This window comes from Pseudophryne corroboree (assembly GCF_028390025.1).
Source record: "Pseudophryne corroboree isolate aPseCor3 chromosome 7 unlocalized genomic scaffold, aPseCor3.hap2 SUPER_7_unloc_1, whole genome shotgun sequence".
In the NCBI taxonomy this organism is placed as follows: Eukaryota; Metazoa; Chordata; class Amphibia; order Anura; family Myobatrachidae; genus Pseudophryne; species Pseudophryne corroboree.
The window spans coordinates 1,068,777-1,093,074 of NW_026967608.1; the positions used below are offsets into that span (position 1 = coordinate 1,068,777).

General features: G+C 44.5%; 8 non-coding genes across 8 annotated transcripts; all 8 read right to left on the bottom strand.

The window, feature by feature from the left end:
- Window positions 1–9,301: 9,301 nt before the first annotated feature.
- On the bottom strand, window positions 9,302–9,464 carry LOC134985828 (U1 spliceosomal RNA). The gene has a single exon (XR_010191976.1). It is a non-coding gene; the product is annotated as a U1 spliceosomal RNA (small nuclear RNA).
- A 152-nt stretch (window positions 9,465–9,616) lies between these two features.
- LOC134985711 (U1 spliceosomal RNA) lies at window positions 9,617–9,780 on the bottom strand. Its single transcript, XR_010191878.1, has one exon. It is a non-coding gene; the product is annotated as a U1 spliceosomal RNA (small nuclear RNA).
- A 671-nt stretch (window positions 9,781–10,451) lies between these two features.
- On the bottom strand, window positions 10,452–10,614 carry LOC134985824 (U1 spliceosomal RNA). The gene has a single exon (XR_010191972.1). It is a non-coding gene; the product is annotated as a U1 spliceosomal RNA (small nuclear RNA).
- Window positions 10,615–10,766: 152 nt separating this feature from the next.
- LOC134985722 (U1 spliceosomal RNA) lies at window positions 10,767–10,931 on the bottom strand. The gene has a single exon (XR_010191887.1). It is a non-coding gene; the product is annotated as a U1 spliceosomal RNA (small nuclear RNA).
- Window positions 10,932–11,602: 671 nt separating this feature from the next.
- Window positions 11,603–11,765, bottom strand: LOC134985820 (U1 spliceosomal RNA). The gene has a single exon (XR_010191968.1). It is a non-coding gene; the product is annotated as a U1 spliceosomal RNA (small nuclear RNA).
- Window positions 11,766–11,917: 152 nt separating this feature from the next.
- On the bottom strand, window positions 11,918–12,081 carry LOC134985730 (U1 spliceosomal RNA). The gene has a single exon (XR_010191892.1). It is a non-coding gene; the product is annotated as a U1 spliceosomal RNA (small nuclear RNA).
- A 675-nt stretch (window positions 12,082–12,756) lies between these two features.
- LOC134985750 (U1 spliceosomal RNA) lies at window positions 12,757–12,919 on the bottom strand. The gene has a single exon (XR_010191910.1). It is a non-coding gene; the product is annotated as a U1 spliceosomal RNA (small nuclear RNA).
- Window positions 12,920–13,071: 152 nt separating this feature from the next.
- On the bottom strand, window positions 13,072–13,235 carry LOC134985671 (U1 spliceosomal RNA). The gene has a single exon (XR_010191842.1). It is a non-coding gene; the product is annotated as a U1 spliceosomal RNA (small nuclear RNA).
- Window positions 13,236–24,298: the final 11,063 nt, after the last annotated feature.

Here is a 24,298-nt window from a genome sequence, read left to right on the forward strand (position 1 = left end):
AGGATATGGCCAGGAGTCCTCAGGACTCTGGACGGATGGACAGGGAAAACCAGTGGCCCCCAGAGCATATCTTCCATGTTTAGCTGAGGCAGCACACGGGCTGACTCATCTGGGCAAGGAGGGAATGTGCAAGTTGGTAAGAGCATATTGGTGCGCCCCAGGATTTTCATCTCATGCAGGTAAGAGAGCAATGTCATGCCTTACCTGTTTGAGGAAGAACATCGGAAAGGCAATACCAACAGAACCATCTCATATCCCACCTACAGGCAGCCCTTTTCAGGTAATACAGATTGACTTTATTCAATTACCCCCTTGTCGAAATTTGAAATATGTACTTGTTTGTATAGATGTATTCTCAAATTGGGTTGAAGCATTTCCTGCGGCCACAAATACCACTATGTTTACTGCTAAGAAAATTGTGCAGGAATTTGTGTGTAGATATGGTATCCCTAGAATAATCGAAAGTGATAGGGGTACCCATTTTACAGGTGATGTCTTTCAAGGAATGTGTAAGTTGATGGGAATTGATAGTAAGCTGCACACTCCATACCGTCCACAGGCGAGTGCGAAGGTGGAAAGAGTGAACAGCACTATTAAAAATAAACTGAGCAAAGTTATGGCAGAAACAGGATTGGCATGGCCAGAAGCTTTACCCATAGTACTGTACAGCATCAGAACCACTCCCAGGTCCCCTCTTAATCTGTCTCCCTTTGAAATCTTGTTTGGTCGACAACCGCATGTTATGATTAACCCTCAGGATGATTTGAAGTGTAACAATGAAGTGACTGTAAAGTACCTGATTAACATGAGTAAACAGCTAAGGAATCAAAATGATAATTTGAAGTTATTGATTCCTGATTTACCAGATAGTAATTGTCATGACATTGAACCTGGGGATTATGTAATGATACGGAATTTTCTACGCTCAGGTTGCCTTATTGACAGATGGTCAGACCAAGTCTTATTGACTAGCACTACAGCATTGAAGGTTGTCCAGAGAGAGACTTGGGTTCATTCGTCCCATTGTAAGAAGGTTGCTGATCCAGAGAGGTCCCGTGATAAGGAACAGACGGTAGAGGAAGTTGTATCACTGGAGTGTCTGTTCCAGGAGGACTGAGGCGGCACCTGAGCATTGAAAATCACAAGATCAAAAGCAGTTGTCGATTCCCTGTTCCCTTTTATTGTTTTTCTCCACTTCCCATCCCCTCTCCCTCAAATTATTTTTTCCCCCTTCTCATTCTTCTTCGTTTCCTCCTATAAGATGGACTTGCCCCAAGAGACTGTGATCCGGATTTTCCTGTTGACCATGATGTTGACCAGAGCAGTCTGTTCCGGCGAGAGTACCATGGAGGTCGAGAAAGGTTCTGGAATGGGTTCTGATGACAAAGATGGAGGCGTAGTTTTCCAAGAACAACTTAACCAACAAGTAAAGGCGAGTATCAGAAAACGATCCGATAGCATTGACAATAGAAGGAATTGTGAAGGATTGTTAGCTGAAGAAAACTGTATCTGTAGGCTCTGTGACAATGTAGTTGAGGATGGGTGCATCAAGAAATGCCAATCCAGTTTTAATATCCACATGGACCGGCAGCCCTTGAGTGACTATCACTCCTTAGTGGGTAGTGTGTTAAATCAAACAGATTGTTGGGTATGCTCTCAAGTACCTCAAGGTCATAGCAAATCAGGACTAGTACCATTTCCTTTAATGGTAGGGGAGGTACTTGAGCTAAAGGGTGGGGGACCGGTGGACAGGAGGTTTAATATCTCCAGTCCTCCTAGTTTGAAGCTCCACCAATATCATGTGGATAGATCCCTAATATGTTTTAACATTTCCAATCCCCGAAAGCCGGGAAATTGGGAAGTGTCATGGAGTAACCAAACCATGACCTTTTCATATAGAGCAGATAGAATGCCGACAGATACAGAGCTTATACGCCACATAGCCAGTAGAGAAAAATCTTTCCGATATAGGTATACCCTAGGAAGTAGGATTACGAGAGTTGGAGAGGTATCACCAGGATACTGTGCACATATCGTACAAACTGATACGTGTACCAGACAGATGGGAGAATTAGGGTTAGGAGATTTCACATGGAAGATGTGTAATATGGTTATGTCCTACTCCGTCCCATATGTTCTCCCCGATGATGCCTATTTCATATGCGGGAGGAAGGCGTATAAGTGGCTTGCCCCAAGCTCTGAAGGATTGTGTTATATTGGAAAAGTACTGCCTGAAGTAATGACTGTATCACATGCCAAAATGAAAGATATACACCGTGGTGCCCAAGCTCCTTATACTCATACTCATTACGAGCACGTAGTTAAACGGCACCTGATAGAAAGAACAGAGCATCCGGCCTCTGACATGATCCATGAATCCACCGGGATTCAGGTTCTACTCGCGTTAGACATCACTCGCACCGCCAGAGGAGTGTTGAATTATAAATACATATCTGCGCTTGCAAATTTGTTAGACAATATCACAGAAATGTATGATGACACTTTTAGGTATACTGGAAGAGAGCTTCAAGCTTATAAAACAGAACTGGTTCAGCATAGAATGGTTCTTAATTATCTCACAGCAGTAACAGGTGGATATTGTGTCACACTGGCAACGCAGTACGGCGTGAAATGCTGCACATATATAACGAATAGTACCGAGGATCCGGTCGAGGTCATAGACCAAAAGATGGACGATATTCTCCAATTAAAGTGGGAATTTCGCAGGAGACACAATCTCACCCTTGCTGCTGTGGGTAATGAGCTGACTGGTTGGGTGTCATGGTTGAACCCGTGAAATTGGTTCTCTGGTTTAGGAGAATGGGCTCAAGGAGTCATAATGGATGTAGGGAAGTTTCTTCTATGTATCTTAGGTGTTGTCATAACGATTGGCTTGACATTTAGATGCGGTCAGGCTTTAATGAAGTGCAAACGTAGTACCAGGGTAATGAGTCTAAGGAGTGAGGAAATTGTAATTCCAATGGATTTGATTTATGACCCAACTGTAGAAACAATGATGTGATGAAAATGCGATTATTCGGTCCGTTTCTTTCACCTGTTTTTCCGGTTTTTCCAAGGTAAAAAGACCCACTTTTTGACGAGGAATTTGATGACCCTGTATACAGACAACTGATGGATTAAAGAAGAAGTTTTGACAACCTTATACACAGATATTTAATGAACTATGCCATAGACCCCCAGTTTCCCTAGAAATTTTAAAATTACGCTAGCCCAACACTTTTGTAAGTCTATGGACATTGACAAAGCTTTTTGCCCACACCTTTTGACCAAAGCCCAAAGAAGACTGCATTCAACAGACACCGAACAAGACTTCAACCGACAAATGTTCATTAACCTGACATAGAATACCACTGCATTTACCATAATTGTGTCTTATCTTCATCTCTACAACCTTCTGGTAATTACACACATAGGGGTAAATTTACTAAGGTCCCGATTTTGACCAAGATGCCGTTTTTTTATCAAAGTGTCATCTCGGTAATTTACTAAGCAATAATCACGGCAGTGATGAGGGCATTCGTAATTTTTTGGAAGTCCAACAAAAAAAATACAAATGAATACACCATCGGTCAAAACGCGGCTGTTTAAGTATGAATCTCGGTAATTTACTAAGAAGTGCAAAGCAAAAAAAAACAAACACTGCCGTGAAAAATTACAACTCGTAAAAAAGTGCTAAAAAAAAACAGACCTGCTTTTTTAATCCGTGATTGTATAGGCATGCACGGATCCATGAGATCCGTGCATGTATATCAGTGGGAAGGGGTTGGAAAGTGGTTATTTTCTTAAAAAAAATTGCGTGGGGTCCCCCCTCCTAAGCATAACCAGCCTCGGGCTCTTTGAGCCGATCCTGGTTGCAGAAATATGGGGAAAAAATTGACAGGGGTTCCCCCATATTTAAGCAACCAGCATCGGGCTCTGCGCCTGGTCCTGGTTCCAAAAATACGGGGGACAAAAAGAGTAGGGGTCCCCCGTATTTTTAAAACCAGCACCGGGCTCCACTAGCTGGACAGATAATGCCACAGCCGGGGGTCACTTTGATATAGTGCCCTGCGGCCGTGGCATCAAAAATCCAACTAGTCACCCCTGGCCGGGGTACCCTGGGGGAGTGGGGACCCCTTCAATCAAGGGGTCCCCCCCCCAGCCACCCAAGGGCCAGGGGTGAAGCCCGAGGCTGTCCCCCCCATCCAATGGGCTGCGGATGGGGGGGCTGATAGCCTTTTGTGATAATGAAAATATATTGTTTTTAGTAGCAGTACTACAAGGCCCAGCAAGCCTCCCCCGCATGCTGGTACTTGGAGAACCACAAGTACCAGCATGCGGCGGAAAAACGGGCCCGCTGGTACCTGTAGTACTACTACTAAAAAAATACCCAAAAAAAGACAAGACACACACACCGTGAAAGTAAAGATTTATTACATACATGCACACAAACATACATACATACTTACCTTATGTTCACACGAGGGTCTGTCCTCTTCTCCAGTAGAATCCAAGGGGTACCTGTTGAATAAATTCTACTCACCAGATCCCGGGTCCCAGGGTCCTCGGGGCAACCATTTGTAATCCAGGTACTTGCATAAAATAACAAAACGGAAAGCCGAGCCACGAACTGAAAGGGGCCCCATGTTTTCACATGGGACTCCTTTCCCCGAATGCCAGAAACCCACTCTGACTTCTGTCTAAGTGGGTTTCTTCAGCCAATCAGGGAGCGCCACGTTGTAGCACCCTCCTGATCGGCTGTGTGCTCCTGTACTGAGTGACAGGCGGCACACGGCAGTGTTACAATGTAGCGCCTATGCGCTCCATTGTAACCAATGGTGGGAACTTTCTGCTCAGCGGTGACGTCACTTTAGGTCAACCGCAGGGCAGAAAGTTCCCACCATTGGTTACAATGTAGCGCATAGGCGCTACATTGTAACACTGCCGTGTGCCCCCTGTCACTCAGTACAGGAGCACACAGCCGATCAGGAGGGTGCTACAACGTGGCGCTCCCTGATTGGCTGAAGAAACCCACTTAGACAGAAGTCAGAGTGGGTTTCAGGCATTCGGGGAAAGGAGTCCCATGTGAAAACATGGGGCCCCTTTCAGTTCGTGGCTCGGCTTTCCGTTTTGTTATTTTATGCAAGTACCTGGATTACAAATGGTTGCCCCGAGGACCCTGGGACCCGGGATCTGGTGAGTAGAATTTATTCAACAGGTACCCCTTGGATTCTACTGGAGAAGAGGACAGACCCTCGTGTGAACATAAGGTAAGTATGTATGTATGTTTGTGTGCATGTATGTAATAAATCTTTACTTTCACGGTGTGTGTGTCTTGTCTTTTTTTGGGTATTTTTTTTAGTAGTAGTACTACAGGTACCAGCGGGCCCGTTTTTCCGCCGCATGCTGGTACTTGTGGTTCTCCAAGTACCAGCATGCGGGGGAGGCTTGCTGGGCCTTGTAGTACTGCTACTAAAAACAATATCTTTTCATTATCACAAAAGGCTATCAGCCCCCCCATCCGCAGCCCATTGGATGGGGGGGGACAGCCTCGGGCTTCACCCCTGGCCCTTGGGTGGCTGGGGGGGGACCCCTTGATTGAAGGGGTCCCCACTCCCCCAGGGTACCCCGGCCAGGGGTGACTAGTTGGATTTTTGATGCCACGGCCGCAGGGCACTATATAAAAGTGACCCCCGGCTGTGGCATTATCTGTCCAGCTAGTGGAGCCCGGTGCTGGTTTTAAAAATACGGGGGACCCCTACTCTTTTTGTCCCCCGTATTTTTGGAACCAGGACCAGGCGCAGAGCCCGATGCTGGTTGCTTAAATATGGGGGAACCCCTGTCAATTTTTTCCCCATATTTCTGCAACCAGGATCGGCTCAAAGAGCCCGAGGCTGGTTATGCTTAGGAGAGGGGACCCCACGCAATTTTTTTTTTGGATTTTACAGTGTTTAATTTAAAAAAAAAAAAAAAAATGAACCCCAGCACGGATCACACAGATCCGGCCGAGATTCATTGTAAAAAAGTCGGCAGTGTTTTGCTAATCACTGCCGTAAAAATTAAAAAAAAAACACGAATGACATCGACATCGGAACAAAAGAAAAACCCGAATACGACAGCTTAGTAAATCCGTCGTAACAAATTTAAAAAGTTGCTGTTTTACACTTTCGATGTCATTCGTGATTGAACTTTGACCTGAAACGGGAAAACACGAATCTTAGTAAATTTACCCCATAGTCGATAGGGAATACCCGCACAGATATCAGCATTCACATATTCCCCCATTCATGTATCATCAACTAAAATGTGCTCCCCCATTTTGTTACAACCACAGCCGAAAAGAGCTCGGTAAAGTTTGACAGCCCATCCACAGACCCGTACCACGGGATAAGAAGGAATTCAAATGTATACTTCGCAATACCTCGAAGCTTGATTTAAAACACGTACGGCACGATGATACATGACCCCCCAAACATGGATTCATACACACATGCTTCTGCTATCTCAATAGGTCATACCCTTTTCCTACCTTCTCCTCTCCTCCCTTACCCAATCATAGAAATGTATTTACACTTGATATATATTTTTCTCGTTTTGAAATGTTTTAGGAAGTGGCAGTTATTGTTGACTGCCAAAGGGTGGACTGTCAAAGTCAGAAAAATATCACTATGCACACTGCCATATCTGCACCTCATGCGAGCTCCCGCTGCGCGTGCAAGAGCTCTCCCGTGCGTGCGCATACTCGCAGTCGCGTGCACCCGCAGGCGCACGATATGCGGATTTACGGTAGAGTTTGTATGCGTCTAGCGGGCGACTCAATCGATATATATTTTAACCATATAATGTATTTTGTAGATTATGGTCCCTTTGATAGAATCTGAAAGTTTAGTTAATATAGCATGTTCATGGACAGAGAGATCCCTCTTTGTTTGATACGAAGGGTCAGACATGAGTCATACAGTGGTGTTTAGTATCCATCGGAAGAGTATTTAATTAGCAATATTCCGGTGTTGGTTTGAAGCAGATTAATCGCTCGTGCGAATAGTTATGGACATAAGAAGTTTATGTAATTTTACTATTATTTGCACTTACTTATCCATGCGGCGGGAAACCTAGTTTCCCACCCACCTGAGCAGTTGGAAATAGTCACAGCCCACCTGTATGAATCAACCTATAACCTTTTGTTATAATGCGAAGACGAATTCCTGTGTCCAATGAACAATGAGATTGTAGGGACCATTGAATTGTATTGTGTGTGTGGGGCATAAATAGACAAGCCGATCATATCCAGCTCTCACTCTTCAACGGTTCTCATTGCTGATAATCGGGAGCTGGATATCCAGAGGCGCATGCGATCGTTCCCCTTGGGCGTAAGTTTTTCTCCGCAATCATATTGTCTTTATTGGTATTGTGGGCCATATCTCTCTCTCTCTCTCTCCTCTCCTCTTTCTCTCATTTTTTTCCTTAAACGTACTTGTATTGTATTGTATTTCCTGTGTAGTTATCTGGTTAGTTAGTCTATGTTACATTGGTAGTGTATGACTTGTATTGTATTATTCTTTTGCAAGTATAACATTCATATAAGGCGTTAGACCCTAAGCCCGGCATTTGTGTATTTCTTATGGTGTTAAGTATTCTCAGGTCTGTCGGAGACGCTCGAACAGCTTTAAGTTAATAAGGTTACATTGTGTTGCATCTACACCCCACTATTACACTAAGGTTTTTCCTGTATAATACATTGTTCATGGTTTACATGTAAAGGTTTAACATTGTGAGCGTCTGCGCCGCTGGTGATCTTCTCGTGGTCCCGAGCGTACGCTACGCTAAGCGATTGCTACGCAACGTGCGTACCCTTACGGTACTCCAGACGTCAATAGCGTACAGTGTTCTTAGGCCTCTTAAAGGGTTTTAAGTAAGATAAATATTTAGCTTTATCAAAACCTTTTAGGGTAACATAAATCCATGCCACTACTAAAGCATTTCTTGTGGCGCAGGGGAAACATCAAATGCACTCTATGCAGCTAGTCCCATGTTCGAATCCAACCCGCTCAGCTTAACATCCATATTATTTATTTACTTTTAATGGGATCATTCTATCAATTCATTTTTACCTTTAATTTTTGTTAATATTATTTCTATATTTCATTATTTTAACCCCTGGAATAATTACATTGCTGTTTAAACAACAAAAAGAATTGAAGAAAAAATAAATATTAAACAGACAGTTTAAGGATTCGAAGATTTAAATATTTAAAGATTTTAAAATTTAAAACAGGGAGGGGGGGGAGGGAGGGGGGCCTTTTGGGAGAAGGAGGGGGGAAAAAATAAAAATAGAAAAAAATATATATATAGAACCAAGAGAAAGTGTAAAAAGAGGATGGAGGAAGAAATCTGATGTTCATCATTACTAGTGGATTTTACTAAAGAACTTTAAAGGAACACACACAACAGGATTATACAGATTCATCCTAAGAGGAAAGCTGTTTCCAAAATAGCTACTTCTAATAATTTTGTTTATTTATTAAACATACAATAAATGGATATTCAATAAATAATATATTAGGTAAATCAATAGATAAAATCTTCAGAGACTGCCAATGTTGTTCAGTTCGATGCTCTCATTCAGACCATCAGGTGTAAGGGTACCCAAAGAAAAAATCCAAAATGCCTCCCTTGTCAAGTAAAGGAGATTCAACTGAGGCAGCACAAGGGAACTCTCATCTGGGGACAACAACTGCAGGGAGAACACATATTTTCAGATGAACATGGGAGGGCAGAAGGCTGCCTAATACTGAAACACCCCCAAACAACAAACCAAATGCAACAACTAGTACAAGCATTCCTGGGGGAAGGCCTGCAGCAGATGGATTTGCATATGGTGATGTCATCCAAGCAGTGGGTCAAAGTTGGCTTCAACCCTCGTCTGCATATGAAAAGAGAAAAGGGGTGTGCAGGGCATGGCGGCCTTTTGCGGCGCTTGGATGACCCCTAATTCACATTAAACACCTCCACCCTCCTTCGGTGTGGGGCTCATGTTGGCTATGCCCCAGCCCCTGAAGCATTCAAGCTGATTACTTGCAGCAGCTAGGCACTGTAATAGCTCCAGAGCTGCTCTGTAAGGCAACTTAAAGGGTGTGGGCCCTGCAGCACTACCTGTAGTTCGCATTGTGCGTTGGAAGGCACAAAGTAAGCAGACGGGAGAAGTCAAGATAGTGCGCAAGGGCATAGAAGGGAGTGGCTCAAGAAAAGAGAAGTGTAAACAGACAGCAAACTAGGCTGGAGAGAGACATGAGACAAAGAGATCTGAATTATACGAGAGCCGACCAGGGTAAACACAAATTCTGCAGTCAAGTTTCCCACATTTGGGGATATCGCAGGAGCAGCACACCCAGAGTGCAATTGGTGAGCCTTGCCCTGGGAGAAGCACCTTCATGATCATAGTATCTCACCTAGCAGGTAAGTAGGAGTTGGGCTAGAGCTGGGGAGGGTCGCTGCTCGGGCACCCCCCTGTCAAGTGAAGGAGATCCAACTGAGGCAGCACAAGGGAACTCTCGAAAGAAGAACAAGGCTAGAGGAAGATCTGAGACAAAGAAATCTGACTTTTACCAGAGCTGACCAGAGGAAAGCACAAACACAGTCCCCCACTACCACAAATAATGCCGTCAAGTTTCCCACATTTGGGGAAATCACAGGGGTCAGCATACCCAGAATGCAATGAATGAACCTCAACCTGGGAGAACAATCTTCATGACCATGGTATCTCCTATGCAAAATAAGTATGATTTGGGATAGAGCTGGGGAGGGCCGCTGCTCAGGCACATCTCTGTCAAGTAAAGAAGATTCAACTGAGGCAGCACAAGGGAACTCTCATCTGGGGACAACAACTGCAGGGAGAACACATATTTTCAGATGAACATGGGAGGGCAGAAGGCTGCCTAATACTGAAGCACCCCCAAACAACAAACCAAATGCAACAACTAGTGCAAGCATTCCTGGGGGAAGGCCTGCAGCAGATGGATTTGCATATGGTGATGTCATCCAAGCAGTGGGTCAAAGTTGGCTTCAACCCTCGTCTGCATATGAAAAGAGAAAAGGGATGTGCAGGGCATGGCGGCCTTTTGCGGCGCTTGGATGACCCCTAATTCACATTAAACACCTCCACCCTCCTTCGGTGTGGGGCTCATGTTGGCTATGCCCCAGCCCCTGAAGCATTCAAGCTGATTACTTGCAGCAGCTAGGCACTGTAATAGCTCCAGAGCTGCTCTGTAAGGCAACTAAAAGGGTGTGGGCCCTGCAGCACTACCTGTAGTTCGCATTGTGCGTTGGAAGGCACAAAGTAAGCAGACGGGAGAAGTCAAGATAGTGCGCAAGGGCATAGAAGGGAGTGGCTCAAGAAAAGAGAAGTGTAAACAGACAGCAAACTAGGCTGGAGAGAGACATGAGACAAAGAGATCTGAATTATACGAGAGCCGACCAGGGGAAACACAAATTATGCAGTCAAGTTTCCCACATTTGGGGATATCGCAGGAGCAGCACACCCAGAGTGCAATTGGTGAGCCTTGCCCTGGGAGAAGCACCTTCATGATCATAGTATCTCACCTAGCAGGTAAGTAGGAGTTGGGCTAGAGCTGGGGAGGGTCGCTGCTCGGGCACCCCCCTGTCAAGTGAAGGAGATCCAACTGAGGCAGCACAAGGGAACTCTCGAAAGAAGAACAAGGCTAGAGGAAGATCTGAGACAAAGAAATCTGACTTTTACCAGAGCTGACCAGAGGAAAGCACAAACACAGTCCCCCACTACCACAAATAATGCCGTCAAGTTTCCCACATTTGGGGAAATCACAGGGGTCAGCATACCCAGAATGCAATGAATGAACCTCAACCTGGGAGAACAATCTTTTATGACCATGGTATCTCCTATGCAAAATAAGTATGATTTGGGATAGAGCTGGGGAGGGCCGCTGCTCATGCACATCTCTGTCAAGTAAAGAATATTCAACTGAGGCAGCACAAGGGAACTCTCATCTGGGGACAACAACTGCAGGGAGAACACATATTTTCAGATGAACATGGGAGGGCAGAAGGCTGCCTAATACTGAAGCACCCCCAAACAACAAACCAAATGCAACAACTAGTGCAAGCATTCCTGGGGGAAGGCCTGCAGCAGATGGATTTGCATATGGTGATGTCATCCAAGCAGTGGGTCAAAGTTGGCTTCAACCCTCGTCTGCATATGAAAAGAGAAAAGGGGCGTGCAGGGCATGGCGGCCTTTTCTGGCGCTTGGATGACCCCTAATTCACATTAAACACCTCCACCCTCCTTCGGTGTGGGGCTCATGTTGGCTATGCCCCAGCCCCTGAAGCATTCAAGCTGATTTCTTGCAGCAGCTGGGCACTGTAACAGCTCCAGAGCTGCTCTGTAAAGCATGTAAAAGGGCGTGGGCCCTGCAGCACTACCTGTAATTTGCATTGTGCGTTGGAAGGCACAAAGTAAGCAGACAGGAGAGGTCAGAATAGTGCACAAGGGCATAGAAGGGAGCGGCTCAAGAAAAGAGAAGTGGAAACAGACAGCAAACTAGGCTGGAGAGAGACCTGAGACAAAGAGATCTGAATTATACGAGAGCCGACCAGGGGAAACACAAATTATGCAGTCAAGTTTCCCACATTTGGGGAAATCACAGGGGCAGCACACCCAGAGTGCAATGGGTGAGCCTTGCTCAGGGAGAAGCACCTACATGATCATAGTATCTCACCTGGCAGGTAAGTAGGAGTTGGGCTAGAGCTGGGGAGGGTCGCTGCTCGGGCACCCCCCTGTCAAGTGAAGGAGATCCAACTGAGGCAGCACAAGGGAACTCTCGAAAGAAGAACAAGGCTAGAGGAAGATCTGAGACAAATAAATCTGACTTTTACCAGAGCTGACCAGAGGAAAGCACAAACACAGTCCCCCACTACCACAAATAATGAAGTCGAGTTTCCCACATTTGGGGAAATCACATGGGTCAGCATACCCAGAATGCAATGAATGAACCTCACCCTGGGATAACAGTCTTCATTACCATGATATCTCCTATGCAAAATAAGTATGCTTTGGGATAGGGCTGGGGAGGGCCGCTGCTCAGGCACATCTCTGTCAAGTAAAGGAGATTCAACTGAGGCAGCACAAGGGAACTCTCATCTGGGGACAACAACTGCAGAGAGAACACATATTTTCAGATGAACATGGGAGGACAGAAGGCTGCCTAATACTGAAGCACCCCCAAACAACAAACCAAATGCAACAACTAGTACAAGCATTCCTGGGGGAAGGTCTGCAGAAGACGGATTTGCATACAGTGATGTCATCCAAGCAGTGGGCCAAAGTTGGCTGGAACCCTCATCTGCATATGAAAAGAGAAAAGGGGTATGCAGGGAATGGCGGCCATTTGCGGCGCTTGGATGACCCTTAGTTCGCATTAAACACCCCCACCCTCCTTCGGTGTGGGGCTCATGTTGGCAATGCCCCATCCCCTGAAGCATTCAAGCTGATTTCTTGCAGCAGCTTGGCACTGTAACAGCTCCAGAGCTGCTCTGTAATGCAAGTAATAGTTTGTGGGCCCTGCAGCACTACCTGTAGTTTGCATTGTGCATTGGAAGGCACAAAGTAAGCAGACAGGAGGAGAAGTCAGGATAGTGCACAAGGGTATAGAAGGGAGGGGCTCAAAAAAAAAAGAAGTGGAAACAGACTGCAAACTAGGCTGGAGAGAGACCTGAGACAAAGAGATCTGAATTATAAGAAAGCCGACCAGTGGAAACACAAATTATGCAGTCAAGTTTCCCACATTTGGGGAAATCACAGGGGCAGCACACCCAGAGTGCAATGGGTGAGCCTTGCCCTGGGAGAAGCACCTTCATGATCATAGTATCTCACCTGGCAGGTAAGTAGGAGTTGGGCTAGAGCTGGGGAGGGTCGCTGCTTGGGCACCCCCCTGTCAAGTAAAGGAGATCCAACTGAGGCAGCACAAGGGAACTCTCGAAAGAAGAACAAGGCTAGAGGAAGATCTGAGACAAAGAAATCTGACTTTTACCAGAGCTGACCAGAGGAAAGCACAAACACAGTCCCCCACTACCACAAATAATGCAGTCAAGTTTCCCACATTTGGGGAAATCACAGGGGTCAGCATACCCAGAATGCAATGAATGAACCTCACCCTGGGAGAGCAATCTTCATGACCATGGTATCTCCTATGCAAAATAAGTATGATTTGGGATAGGGCTGGGGAGGGCCGCTGCTCAGGCACATCTCTGTCAAGTAAAGAAGATTCAACTGAGGCAGCACAAGGGAACTCTCATCTGGGGACAACAACTGCAGGGAGAACACATATTTTCAGATGAACATGGGAGGGCAGAAGGCTGCCTAATACTGAAGCACCCCCAAACAACAAACCAAATGCAACAACTAGTGCAAGCATTCCTGGGGGAAGGCCTGCAGCAGATGGATTTGCATATGGTGATGTCATCCAAGCAGTGGGTCAAAGTTAGCTTCAACCCTCGTCTGCATATGAAAAGAGAAAAGGGGCGTGCAGGGCATGGCGGCCTTTTGCGGCGCTTGGATGACCCCTAGTTCGCATTAAACACCTCCACCCTCCTTCGGTGTGGGGCTCATGTTGGCTATGCCCCAGCCCCTGAAGCATTCAAGCTGATTTCTTGCAGAAGCTGGGCACTGTAACAGCTCCAGAGCTGCTCTGTATGGCAAGTAAAAGGGTGTGGGCCCTGCAGCACTACCTGTAGTTCGCATTGTGCGTTGGAAGGCACAAAGTAAGCAGATGGGAGAAGTCAGGATAGTGCGCAAGGGCATATAAGGGAGCGGCTCAAGAAAAGAGAAGTGGAAACAGACAGCAAACTAGGCTGGAGAGCTCTTCTGTCTATATTTTGCAAACCTGCTCTTGTCCTCTCCAGCAGCTCCATGTAGATTTGACGTCTGGAAAGGTGCATAACCCACTGACAAGCAGGCACACTCCTGCATGAGTTTTCTCTCTCACTAGCTGGATGATACACAATCATTTGCATGTGCTCCACCTCCGACACACCACCCACCCAACCACCCAGTGACCAGAGCCACCCACAAGCCAACTGGCTCCGTGATTTAATTTGCACAGTGTAGTCATCCAGGCAGCATGTCCTTCTCAATGGAAGGATCTCTGTTTCCATGGAATCTTCCACATTGGAATGCTGCGGAATAAAAAGGATTTAAATATTCAGCTTGCTAGCATTCAATGTACCTGCGGCTTGGCTTTAGCACATTGGTCTTCATCCTGTGGCCCTCCAGCTGCTGTGAAACTACACATCCCAGCATGCCCTGCCACATTTTTGCTATTAAGGTATGCTAAAACTGAGGCAGGGCATGCTGGGATGTGTAGTTCCACAGCAGCTGGAGGGTCGCAGGTTGAAGACCCATGTTCTAGCATGCCTGTTCTATGATGCATGTACCGTGATGTCACAATCAGCTTGGAATGGGGTGTCTAGCAGGCATTTGCTGACAGACACTTGAGGGAGACACACATCAGGAGATGCAGCATATCGGAGGTCTTCGATGCCTTTCCAGCAAATGCACACCACCTGCTGCTGGTCTGGACACAAAACAATGCCCACAATCGAAGTCCCAAAATGCCCAACTACAGGATTCATGTAAGTAGTGAATTTAGGAATGAATTTAGAAGTAGGAAATTAAGTTAGTTCACAAGTACATTCAAATTCAGATCTAAAGTCTAGGTAGGCCTCACGTCCTGGCAGCCCCCAGCACTTAAAAATGCCTTGATTAGAGGTAGAGAATTAAATGTAGATAAAAAGTAGACACAAAATAAGACTCCACAGAGCAGTTATCAGGTGTCTTTATCAATTGTTGCATTTAAAAAATCAAGCAATTAGGGAACACAATGTTGCAACAATGTAACCCTATTTGCAAAATAGTACTAAATAAGTTTGTCGATGTAAGACATTTGCAAAGGCGCATCCAAAACACGCTGGAAAATGCAACTGAATCTGTTTTTGGAGGCTAGAATAGGAAATGTGCATCGGTCCTACAAGTACTGAAAGCTCTTCTACCATCTCCCTTTTCTGAAAAGCCATTTAATATATGGTTCCCAGATAGGGGACATATCAGATATTGCCTTTCAAAAGCAGCAAATATCATACCACTTCTATTGCCATCAAAGATAAACATTGATTGTTTTCAGATATTGGATTGAAAAAGCAGTCTTTATTGACATAAAGAAGCAAAAAAACATACATAAACATTACACACATAAGTACTGTGTTGCAGCACAGATAAAACACAATACAAATGCTGTCGGTATAGTACAGTTCAAGAACTACAGCACAGGCCAGCCTACACTATAAATCATGAACTGCACTATACATTTAAACAATACAATAATACAACAGTTAATAAGGCTATGGGTGTGGAGTGTAAGAGGGTGAGGGAATCACAAGCCCGAAGCTTTATTGAAAGACAGACACATATAAAGGGAGGATTAATAAATACAAAGATATCCTTTACTATAGAATGTAGTCCAATCCGGTCTTTCAACTCTTCCACAACTTAAAAACGGATAGTGTTCCCAAGCCTTCCATCCTGGAATATCTTCAGTCTCTCGCCAATGAAGAAAACAATCCCTCCAGCAGACTCTTCAACCACGATACAAGATCACAGCCAAAAGGGCGAGAAGCAACTACACTTGCGTTTAACCAAAATAGCTAAAACTTAGTGGAGGAAAGTGCAGTGCACCAAAACATAAGCTGACACAATCATGGAGAATGCGCCAGCATATATGCTCTTCTATCTATATTTTGCAAACCTGCTCTTGTCCCCTCCAGCTGCTCCATGTAGATTTGACGTCTGGCAAGGTGCATAACCCACTGACAAGCAGGCACACTCCTGCATGAGTTTTCACTCTCACTAGCTGGATGATACACATTCATTTGCATGTGCTCCACCTCCGACACACCGCCCACCCAACCACCCAGTCACCAGAGCCACCCACAAGCCAACTGGCTTCGTGACTTAATTTGCACAGTGCAGTCATCCAGGCAGCATGTCCTTCTCAATGGAATAATCTCTGGTTCCATGGAATCTTCCGCATTGGAATGCTGCGGAACAAAAAGGATTTAAACATTCAGCTTGCTAGAATTCAATGTACCTGCGGCTTGGCTCTAGCACATGGGTCTTCATCCTGTGGCCCTCCAGCTGCTGTGAAACTACACATCCCAGCATGCCCTGCCACAGTTTTGCTATTAAGGTATGCTAAAACTGAGGCAGGGCATGCTGGGATGTGTAGTTCCACAGCAGCTGGAGGGTCGCAGGTTGAAGACCCATGTTCTAGCATGCCTGTTCTATGATGCATGTTCCGTGATGTCACAATCAGCTTGGAATGGGGTATCTAGCAGGCATTTGCTGACAGCCACTTGAGGTAGACACACATCAGGAGATGCAGCATATCGGAGGTCTTCGATGCCTTTCCAGCAAATGCACACCACCTGCTGCTGGTCTGGACACAAAACAATGCCCACAATTGAAGTCCCAAAATGCCCAACTACAGGATTCATGTAAGTAGTGAATTTAGGAATGAATTTAGAAGTAGGAAATTAAGTTAGTTCACAAGTACATTCAAATTCAGATCTAAAGTCTAGGTAGGCCTCACGTCCTGGCAGCCCCCAGCATTTAAAAATGCCTTGATTAGAGGTAGGGAATTAAATGTAGATAAGAAGTAGACGCAAAATAAGACTCCACAGAGCAGTTATCAGGTGTCTTTATCAATTGTTGCATTTAAAAAATCAAGCAATTAGGGAACACAATGTTGCAACAATGTAACCCTATTTGCAAAATAGTACTAAATAAGTTTGTCGATGTAAGACATTTGCAAAGGCGCATTTAAAACACACTGGAAAATGCAACTGAATCTGTTTTTGGAGGCTAGAATAGGAAATGTGCATCGGTCCAACAAGTACTGAAAGCTCTTCTACCATCTTCCTTTTCTGAAAAGCCATTTAATATATGGTTCCCAGATAGGGGACATATCAGATATTGCCTTTCAAAAGCAGCAAATATCATACCACTTCTATTGCCATCAAAGATAAACATTGATTGTTTTCAGATATTGGATTGAAAAAGCAGTCTTTATTGACATAAAGAAGCAAAAAAACATACATAAACATTACACACATAAGTACTGTGTTGCAGCACAGCCAAAACACAATACAAATGCTGTCGGTATAGTACAGTTCAAGAACTACAGCACAGGCCAGCCTACACTATAAATCATGAACTGCACTATACATTTAAACTATACAATAATACAACAGTTAATAAGGCTATGTGTGTGGAGTGTAAGAGGGTGAGGGAATCACAAGACCGAAGCTTTATTGTAACACAGTCACATATAAGGGGAGGGGCAATAAATAGAAAGGTATCCTTTACTATAGAATGTAGTCCAATCCGACCTCTGTGCTCTTCCACAACTGAAAAACGGATAGTGTTCCCAAGCCTTCCATCCTGGAATATTTTTGGTCTTTCGCCAATGAAGAAAACAATCCCTCCCTCCAGCAGATCCTTCAACCATGATACAAGATCACAGCCAAAAGGCCGAGAAGCAACTACACTTGAGCTTAACAAAAATGGCTAAAACTTAGTGGAGGAAAGTGCAGTGCACCAAAACATAAGCTGACACAATCATGGAGAATGTGCCAGCATATATGCTCTTCTATCTATATTTTGCAAACCTGCTCTTGTCCCCTCCAGCTGCTCTATGTAGATTTGACGTCTGGCAAGGTGCATAACCCACTGACAAGCAGGCACACTCCTGCATGAGTTTTCTCTCTCACTAGCTGGATGATACACAATCATTTGCATGTGCTCCACCTCCGACACACCACCCACCCAACCACCCAGTCACCAGAGCCACCCACAAACCAACTGGCTCTGTGATTTAATTTGCACAGTGTAGTCATCCAGGCAGCATGTCCTTCTCAATGGAAGGATCTCTGGTTCCATGGAATCTTCCACATTGGAATGCTGCGGAACAAAAAGGATTTAAATATTCAGCTTGCTAGCATTCAATGTATCTGCGGCTTGGCTCTAGCACATGGGTCTTCATCCTGTGGCCCTCCAGCTGCTGTGAAACTACTCATCCCAGCATGCCCTGCCACAGTTTTGCTATTAAGGTATGCTAAAACTGAGGCAGGGCATGCTGGGATGTGTAGTTCCACAGCAGCTGGAGGGTCGCAGGTTGAAGACCCATGTTCTAGCATGCCTGTTCTATGATGCATGTACCGTGATGTCACAATCAGCTTGGAATGGGGTGTCTAGCAGGCATTTGCTGACAGACACTTGAGGGAGACACACATCAGGAGATGCAGCATATCGGAGGTCTTCGATGCCTTTCCAGCAAATGCACACCACCTGCTGCTGGTCTGGACACAAAACAATGCCCACAATCGAAGTCCCAAAATGCCCAACTACAGGATTCATGTAAGTAGTGAATTTACGAATGAATTTAGAAGTAGGAAATTAAGTTAGTTCACAAGTACATTCAAATTCAGATCTAAAGTCTAGGTAGGCCTCACGTCCTGGCAGCCCACAGCATTTAAAAATGCCTTGATTAGAGGTAGAGAATTAAATGTAGATAAGAAGTAGACACAAAATAAGACTAAACAGAGCAGTTATCAGGTGTCTTTATCAATTGTTGCATTTAAAAAATCAAGCAATTAGGGAACACAATGTTGCAACAATGTAACCCTATTTGCAAAATAGTACTAAATAAGTTTGTCGATGTAAGACATTTGCAAAGGCGCATCCAAAACACACTGGAAAATGCAACTGAATCTGTTTTTGGAGGCTAGAATAGAAAATGAGCATCGGTCCTACAAGTACTGAAAGCTCTTCTCCCATCTCCCTTTTCTGAAAAGCCATTTAATATATGGTTCCCAGATAGGGGACATATCAGATATTGCCTTTCAAAAGCAGCAAATATCATACCACTTCTATTGCCATCAAAGATAAACATTGATTGTTTTCAGATATTGGATTGAAAAAGCAGTCTTTATTGACATAAAGAAGCAAAAAAACATACATAAACATTACACACATAAGTACCGTGTTGCAGCACAGCCAAAACACAATACAAATGCTGTCGGTGTAGTACAGTTCAAGAACTACAGCACAGGCCAGCCTACACTATAAATCATGAACTGCACTATACATTTAAACAATACAATAATACAACAGTTAATAAGGCTATGGGTGTGGAGTGTAAGAGGGTGAGGGAATCACAAGCCCGAAGCTTTATTGAAAGACAGACACATATAAAGGGAGGATTAATAAATACAAAGATATCCTTTACTATAGAATGTAGTCCAATCCGGTCTTTCAACTCTTCCACAACTGAAAAACGGATAGTGTTCCCAAGCCTTCCATCCTGGAATATCTTCAGTCTCTCGCCAATGAAGAAAACAATCCCTCCAGCAGACCCTTCAACCACGATACAAGATCACAGCCAAAAGGGCGAGAAGCAACTACACTTGCGTTTAACCAAAATGGCTAAAACTTAGTGAAGGAAAGTGCAGTGCACCAAAACATAAGCTGACACAATCATGGAGAATGCGCCAGCATATATGCTCTTCTATCTATATTTTGCAAACCTGCTCTTGTCCCCTCCAGCTGCTCCATGTAGATTTGACGCCTGGCAAGGTGCATAACCCACTGACAAGCAGGCACACTCCTGCATGAGTTTTCACTCTCACTAGCTGGATGATACACATTCATTTGCATGTGCTCCACCTCCGACACACCGCCCACCCAACCACCCAGTCACCAGAGCCACCAACAAGCCAACTGACTCCGTGATTTAATTTGCACAGTGCAGTCATCCAGGCAGCATGTCCTTCTCAATGGAATAATCTCTGGTTCCATGGAATCTTCCGCATTGGAATGCTGCGGAACAAAAAGGATTTAAACATTCAGCTTGCTAGCATTCAATGTACCTGCGGCTTGGCTCTAGCACATGGGTCTTCATCCTGTGGCCCTCCAGCTGCTGTGAAACTACACATCCCAGCATGCCCTGCCACAGTTTTGCTATTAAGGTATGCTAAAACTGAGGCAGGGCATGCTGGTATATGTAGTTCCACAGCAGCTGGAGGGTCGCAGGTTGAAGACCCATATTCTAGCATGCCTGTTCTATGATGCATGTTCCGTGATGTCACAATCAGCTTGGAATGGGGTGTCTAGCAGGCATTTGCTGACAGACACTTGAGGGAGACACACATCAGGAGATGCAGCATATCGGAGGTCTTCGATGCCTTTCCAGCAAATGCACACCACCAGCTGCTGGTCTGGACACAAAACAATGCCCACAATTGAAGGCTCAAAATGCCCAACTACAGGATTAATGTAAGTAGTGAATTTAGGAATGAATTTAGAAGTAGGAAATTAAGTTAGTTCACAAGTACATTCAAATTCAGATCTAAAGTCTAGGTAGGCCTCACGTCCTGGCAGCCCCCAGCATTTAAAAATGCCTTGATTAGAGGTAGGGAATTAAATGTAGATAAGAAGTAGACACAAAATAAGACTCCACAGAGCAATTATCAGGTGTCTTTATCAATTGTTGCATTTAAAAAAATCAAGCAATTAGGGAACACAATGTTGCGACAATGTAACCCTATTTGCAAAATAGTACTAAATAAGTTTGTCGATGTAAGACATTTGCAAAGGCGCAAACAAAACACGCTGGAAAATGCAACTGAATCTGTTTTTGGAGGTCAGAATAGATGCAGGATCAAGTAGCTCAATGGGTAGGGTATTTGATTAGAATTCAACAGGTTATAGGTTTGAATCCTGGGTATGATAGTTTGAGGTGTTATTTAATAAAGTATGTTTATATATTAGTCACACATGGCTTACTTGTACAAATGGCATGTCACCAGTTAGTGCTGACTGCTGATATGCCATTTGCACAAACACGCCATGTGTGACTGTATATGCATTTAAGGAGGGCACCCCGGCAATACCACAAACCATTGAGTGTCAAGTATACTAGATATATCTTCATATCTCATGTGCTTTCTCTGAGACCAATCTTGTTATGCCCCTTCCCCACAAGGCATGCGCCTTTTGTCCATATTGCAAAAATGGGGAGGGGGGGGGCATATAATTATCTGTCACAGGGCACCAAAAAGTCTAGTTATGGCTCTGGTATGCATTATGTAATCTGGCAGACCATATCTCCAACACTGGCTGGTTGGAATAGAAATCCGGTTATCTATGTGAGCAAATGACCATCAACGATTTACTCTCAAACACTAGAAAATGGACAAAAATGGTCCCCTAAACAAATTGGTTAAATTTTGGGTTTAACTAATTTGTGTAATGACCATTTTTGACCACTTTTCTAGTGTTTGGGAGCAAATGGTTAATTGACATTTGCTCCTATACATTACCAGATTTTCATTCCATCCATCCAGACTGGATAGATAGCCTGACAGATAATTGTGTAGTGTACGCCCAGGATAACTGTCAGTTGTGCTTTCTTTTATGACGGCACATAAATGGGTGGGCAGATCCAGAGCAAGCACTGCCCACTCATGCATAGTTGTCAACTGATGTGAAGTTCCAGGGGGCAATCTCAGTTATAAAGAAAAGTATCTGGAAATTGTCCCTAGTTTAAAAAAAAAATAAAAAAAATTGATCAACTCCATTTATTTAGTATGATATCCCAGGTGATAGGATGCCGGCAGTCAGAACAACATACTTTATTAAATAACACATCTCAAACTACCATACCCAGGATTCAAACCTATAACCTGTTGAATTCTAATCAAACACCCTACCTATTGAGCTATTTGATCCTGCATAAAAATTGTGAACATTATATGAAGCTATTGGTACTTTGAAAAAAAAAGTATCAGCATTACAACGCAGCAGATCCATGCAGTTTGCAGCCACACACTACATGTATCTGCTCAGCCACAATGCTGATTATTTCTTCACAAAGTACAAGGTGAGCTCCAAACAGAATTCTCTAGCTTAGAATTATGCCAAACCTAGAAGTCGGGCCCCCCACCCTGGGATCCCCCAGAGGGAGGCCTGCACCGTCATGCGGCAGGCTTGTCCGTTTTGGAAGCAGGCTGATGGGCAGCCCAGGCTTGCTTCAGTCTGGGCTTGGCAGGTCTGGAAGCATGAGCTTGCTTTGGGTATGCCTGACCTTGGGTACGCTTTACCTTGAGGATGAAAGGGCCAAGGGAAAGTACTTTTAGCCTTCTGCGTGGTAGGAGTCATACTAGGTAGGCAAGCTGTTTTAGCAGTAGCCAGATCAGCTACAATCTTATTGAGGTCTTCTCCAAAGAGAGTGTCTCCCTTGAAAGGAAGCACCTCCAGGGTTTTCTTGGAATCCATATCCACCGACCAGGATCTCAACCAGCTGTATAAAGTATTACCTTGGAACTGGCTCTCCACTCCCCATTATCTGGTTATCATGGCTTCCTCTGCCAGTGTCCAGACTCGCTTGCTGAAGCTCGGCCACTTCTTCCTAGCAGCAGGCTCCTGGATCACTGGGCAGCAGAGGTGCTTTGGAGCCAGAAGGGGGCGGAGCAATCAGGCAGGCAGTTGCAGTGCTGCCCAGCTATCTGTGGTGTGAGAAGAAGCAGGGGCACCCCACCGCTGGCAGTGCTGCAGCTAGCGGTGGTGGCAGCGGCGAGGCTGCTGGGCTGGGTCTTGAAAAAGGTGGAAAGAAGGGTGTTACGGCATGGAATGTACAAACTGCGAGACCCTGCTGGTAGCGCCTTTGTCTATTTAGTAGGAAGGGCACGTAACAGCCGGAGGGCAATGGAGGAAGCCCCTTTAGGGCTGGAGCCCGGCGGCAACTGACTCCGTTGTCTCTGGCAGTTCCGCCCCTGGACTAGAGGAATGGTCAAGAACATGGCAACATTTAATGCCAAAAAATGCAAAATCATACACGTCTCAAAAATACAAAGGCTAACTATAATATTAAGGGCATTATAATGGCAAGAGGAAAGCTATCTAAGTATTACTATTTCAGGTGAGCAATGTATCAAAGCAATAGGAAAGGCAAGTCAGATGCTTGTTTGCATAGGTAAAGAACCAGTAGCAGAAAAAAGTAATACAGGTTGAGTATCCCATATCCAAATATTCCGAAATACGGAATATTCCGAAATACGGACTTTTTTGAGTGAGACTGAGATAGTGAAACCTTTATTTTTTGATGGCTCAGTGTACACAAACTTTGTTTAATACTCAAAGTTATTAAAAATATTGTATTAAATGAACTTCAGACTGTGTGTATAAGGTGTATATGACACATAAATGAATTCTGTGAATGTACACACACTTTGTTTAATGCACAAAGTTATAAAAAATATTGGCTAAAATGACCTTCAGGCTGTGTGTATATGGTATATATGAAACATAAATGCATTCTGTGCTTAGATTTAGGTCCCATCACCATAATATCTCGTTATGGTATGCAATTATTCCAAAATACAGAAAAATCCGATATCCAAAATTCCTCTGGTCCCAAGCATTTTGGATAAGGGATACTCAACCTGTAATGCCACTGTATAGGTCCTTGGTACAGCCACATTTAGAATCCTGTGTTCAGTTCCAGAAGCCATATCTCAAGCGCCTTGAGTCCTGTTGGAGAAAGAGCACTATATAAATAAATAGTATCAAAATTTGTTTCACGGCACCCCTAGGCCAAAGTTTTTTTTATTGAGAAATTCAGAAAAAAATATAAAATTAAGTAAATTGTGTTTATAGCATGTCATCCTCAGGTTCAGTTATGTTGTGAGGGAATGGTTTTGCCAATTTAATAAAGTATAAATAATTTTAATTGGTCCTGGACCACCAAACTATGCTACCAGTGCAAGAACCCCAGTTTGGAAACTACTGCCATAAAATAAACCTTTTTTGTTTTTTTTAAACTACATGTAATACACCTTAGATCTCAGTTCCTAAAAGGTTTTAAACCCTTGCATACAGTAAACTACACATATTTAAAAATCCTACACCGGGCACAAGTGCTCACGGGCCAATTTCATGGCAGTCTCGGATAGGAGGGCATTGTGGATTCACCAAGGGAATGCTGATGCTGACTCCAAGAAGCCTCTTCAAGATCGCAGGAGCAGAGTCCTCTGCTTCTGCCAAATCCACTGCATGACGCTGGGGCTCTCTTGCAGGAGCCCACACCAGTGGGGGGCACCAGGGGCGGAACTACTGGCAGGGCAGGCAGTGCATTGCACTGGGGCCCCGCCGCACTCA